Below are 5,263 nucleotides of genomic sequence, written 5' to 3'. Positions count from 1 at the left end.
TGTTTTGCTTATAAATAATTTATTTATATAAATACTATTTATCATATATGACCAATGTTTTCTATCTTTAAGGGTTCACTGAAAATCCAGTAGATTCAATGCAAAATGTTAGTTTCAGATAATCGACAGAATATACATTTGCTATACCTCAAATTTACTAATGTGCCACTTTTAACAGTGAAGTTGAACATTTGTTTACATTAAACATAAATAATCAGTCAGCTGAATAAATTACACAAATATGATGTAAAACTACACAACGTGAATAGAAATACATAATCTGATGCAATGTTGAATACAGTGATTAACCTCATAATCATAAAAGATTTAAACTAAAACCTCAGGGTGAACTAGAACTAGAATTCATTGCATGACTAACAAATTTTAATAAGTAATTTAAATCAGCACTGATCTTCTGAGATTGAATCCCACATCAACAGATGAGTTTCGGCTCGGGTGGTGCTTCTTAAAGCTAGAGGGCCTTGCCGTCTCTCCTGAGTCCATCTCATGCACTATTTATCTTCTGTCTACTCGAATCGGCCTGCAATTTTTCATCTACACAAAACATTAGTCTCTCGTCTCAACCAGAGAGGCCACGCGTCAGCTCCACTTCAGGCCAGCTATAAATAATGTTACGTCTCGGCCTGTAAATAAACGCCCAAAACAAGTGCTGCGGTTCAGTCTGATCACTCTCGGATGGCTCTATTACAGGACTGGCTGCCCAGTTTAGTCACTACGAAATAGACTGGAGTCATTTTGCCATGAGTTATTGTTGTAGTAAACATTATGATCACCACAGTGTCATTGTCTGACCTGTAGTTGTAACTTAGAGACTTCATTACTGTAACTGACTTCATTGCAGTTTTTGACTCTGAAGGTGTGATCAGTATTGCACATACTGTATCTTTTCAATAGCATTGTTTACTCAGATGCTTAAAGCTATGCTGCTTTTATGGTAAGTAGTGGAAAAATAACCCATTTGCAAACTGAATATATTGAAATAAAATGTTATCAGATTCATAATTATATTTGGAATATATTATATAATATTTATAACAAATGTGCATATTATTATATTTTTTTTATAAGAATTAATAACTTTTACCAAGGACAACCTTTGTGACTTTTTGTAGTTTCTGAAATGTATTTATTATACCTCACAGCTTATAGTGTATTTAATTTAAGAAATCATATTATACTACTACTATTAATTCTTCAATAAGTGCAGTGAAACTAAAAGAAAAGTAAAAAAAAATATGTTATGAAGAAAATGAATCTGTGCCTACCTTTTCCCACATCAATCTACATTCCATATTCCATTAAGACAAAGAAAATGTATTAAAAACACAGAAATGTGACACTGACATATGTATTCAGATCCTATGCTATGACACTTGTAGCTCAGATACATCCCATGTTTCTGTATCACCTTTGAGATGTTTCTCATCTTTGTTTGGAGTTCACCTGTGCCAGATATAATCAATTGGACATAATTTAAAAAGACAGACACTTGTCTATACAAAGGTCTAACAACTGAAAATGAATATCAGACTCAAAGGCACTAGCTGCAGCGCTGAGGGGCAGGATTGTGTTGAGGAACAGATCTGTGCACGGTTACAAAACATTTCTGCCTCCCAAGATTACAGTGGCCTCCATAATACTTAAAAGGAAGAAGTTTGGAACAACCAGGACTCATCCTGGAGTTGGTTACCTGGCTAAACTGAGCAATTGGCAGAGAGGGTCTTGGTGGGAGAGGTGACGGAGAACCTGAAGGTCACTCTGACTGAGCTCCAGAGATCTCGTGTTTAGACAGTAGAAACACTCAGAAGGTCAGACACATCACTGCAACACTCCACTGATCGACAACACACCATAAGATGTTTGTTAAAGTGTATGAATTGCTTTATATTTTAAACAGAAAAACAAACACAAAAAAAAAAATATCAAGATGAATTTACAATTTCATTTTCTGATCATCTTGTCTGTGCTCCCTTCAAATCAATCTACAGTAATTGGGCTGATCAGTGATGTGTGTAAGAAGGAAAAAATAAACATTAGGACTTTACAAAGGTAGTGGTGAAAAAAAGAGCTACAATTGATGCTCCAGATTCTTGTTTCATTTTCATATTTCTAATTAAGCGGCTTCCTCTAGCGTGTTGGGCACATAGGCTGGCTCTTCTTCAGCACTGATTTGATGTGTTTTATCTCTGAGCACCATTCAGTCAGGGATTGACGGGATTGGACCAAACTTCTGGTCACCACAGAGGCAGAACTAATGATGACATTAGTCCAGCTTTGTGTGTGGGGCCACCAGATATGGATTAACCAAGCAAGAAATAATCTTGGATTTCATCATATGCATGAATGAACATGTGATGTATTTCTCTCTCTCTTTTTTTGTTAATTTTCTGTTTAGGTTTGATCAGAATGAATTTGTAGGTTTCAAATCTTTTTGGTTTGAGATACCTTTTTATTATTAAAACACAAGGGTCCATACAGGCTTTATTTATGTTATATTTACAATGACCTTAAATTATATTTAGCATTTTATTAGCTGTACCAAAACATGTACTTGACTCGTACACTTAAATGGTTTGCATACATAACATAAGTGCTTCTTATACCAGAATTTACTTTTGGATTCTAATTGAACAAATCTGTGAAACAAATTGCAAGTTTATTTTATAATGCATGCTCATATTAATTTATATGTTGAAACTTTTTGTAAATAGAATAATGTAATATTTATGGACTTTATGTAACATTTATATGCTCCAGTGTCAGTACTGCACTTTCTAAAAGTACAGTAAATTAAATAAATAATAATTTTATTGATGGCAAATTGCTGGTAATATAAATTGATTAAAACTTTAGATTTTGGAAGATTCTGTAAAATATGTTCTACTTTACTAAATGTCACTTTCTTTCTTTCTTTCTTTCTTTCTTTCTTTCTTTCTTTCTTTCTTTCTTTCTTTCTTTCTTTCTTTCTTTCTTTCTTTCTTTCTTTCTTTCTTTCTTTCTTTCTTTCTTTCTTTCTTTGATCTTACACTCACAGGTGTTTACCAGCTCACAGTGCTGACAGACAGTAAACCCTCACCATATCATTACACCCTAAATCCTTAAAATTAAAATTATTTTAATAGCCCGCAGGATCATCTAGGACTGATAGGAACAATTCCTTATTCATTCTGAAGCATTGTCATGGGTCATAATCCAGATTAAGATAATAAATGTTTCTAAAATAATTTAATAATTAGATAATCCAGATTAAGATCAAAACATAAATATGGTTACACTTTCGAATTTTCACAAAAAAAATTCAATAGTTAGTATCTCATTTGTGGTTTATTTTTGGGCATAATAAAATCATTTACAATGTGTAACAATAAAATAAAACTTTACATTTATCTCATTAATACAACTGAGCAGCTATGAGGTTAATGGCTGGGATTTGAACTCAGTCCAAAATCCAACATCTTAACCACTAAGCTACGTGCCACATGTGGCAGCAAATAATTGGTTTGTAAAGTGTGAGTGCAACAAGCTGACTCACTAGCCTAGGACTTCAAGGTTCTTTTGTACTCAACACAAAACGTCAGTGAATAAAAGTCTTGAATCCAAAGTTCTTCATTTGACTGTTTAATTATGAATCTCAAAACATAAAAAATACTTATACTTTTCTTACAAATTAACTATGCAGTTCCGTGTAGGTCAAATGACTTTGTTGCTCCAAAGTCTAGTGGCTTCTGACTGTTTTGCAGGGTTCTATTTTTTTCATACTAAATCTAACAGCCAATCAAATTGCATTCTACTAGATCACTGGCTAACTGTTTACATTCCAATTTTTACGTTTCATTTGCAACACAGGTTTTTCTCAGATTTTACAAAATAAACTCAAAATATTATTACTTCCATAGAAATGGCTTCAACAGTGAAGTATCAATTCTCTTTTATAAGTAAGAAATGATTTGGTCAGGGGTTGTGTGTTTTGTGAAGATAAGAATACATCATGCATAAACTTTTAATATCCAGTGTGTTAACACTAACTTTACAGAATTTATTATTATATTTGCCCAGATAAAATTAATTGTTATCTTGTTATTTATTCTCGAGAATGTTTTATTGACTATTAGAAGCTTTAATACTTCACTAGTTTAGCATTGTCTCTTTTGTTCCCTTTCTGTGTGTGTGTGTGTGTGTGTGTGTGTGTGTGTGTGTGTGTGTGTGTGTGTGTGTGTGTGTGTGCGTGCGTGTGTGCGCGCGTGTGTGTGTGTGTGTGTTTGTGTGTGTGTGAAAACTGTAAATAGCTTCAAATACACATGCCACCCGATGTTCTCCAGGTTAATGAAGGACTAATGCTAGTTTAATGAGGTCCAGCCGTACAGCGGCCCTCGTGGAATCAAAACCTTCTTGATTCTCTTACAGAATTTTACTTTTAATTATTTTCCCTTTTTTTGTATAAGCAGTTTTGCAGCTTCCCAGCTATCCCATGTATAATGGAGTCAGTCTGTAATGTAATAATTCAGTTCATTTCAGTTGGTAGTTTATTTTCTTACAAACACAGAGTGACAATGTGTGTAAAAGGACATTAGTTTGTCCTGTTGTCACAGTTACAGGGTGAGATTTATGTAAGATATTGCAGACAAGCTCACTCACACACACACACACACACACACACACACACACACACACACACACACACACACACACACACACACACACACACACACACACACACACACACACTGTTATGCAGACATGTGACAGCGACCTGTTCTGCTGTGTGGCACTGGGGTTTACTGTTACACAGCGGTGCGTGATGAGTGTGATACTTCAGTAATCATGAAGACAGAAATGAATTCTGTCAGCAAATGATACAGCATCTGTCCTCGCTTGTATGTGTGTAAATAGTGTGAATATAAAATGTGTGTGTGTGTGTGTGTGTGTGTATGTGTGTGTGTGTGTGTGTGTGTGTGTGTGTGTGTGTGTGTGTGTGTGTGAGAGTGTCATGCTCTGTGTAAATTATTAAATACTATTATAATATATGCTTTAACCATTTATTTACTTTTCTTTAAAAAAAAAAAACTTTTGTAAGGGAAAAAATAGATGCAATTGAGATGCAGGACATTTTAGTCTAATTTGTGTTAACTGTGTTTAGCTATTTTCTTTCCTCTTATACATTTTCTCTAAACCATAATATGAAAAATAAACAATAGATTATTTATAAGGTGAAGTTGGTGTATGGTGATTGTGGCTCCAAGTG

The sequence above is a fragment of the Silurus aristotelis genome (genome assembly GCF_946808225.1).
Source record: "Silurus aristotelis genome assembly, chromosome: 12".
In the NCBI taxonomy this organism is placed as follows: domain Eukaryota; kingdom Metazoa; phylum Chordata; class Actinopteri; order Siluriformes; family Siluridae; genus Silurus; species Silurus aristotelis.
Note: the sequence above shows the minus strand (reverse complement) of the source record.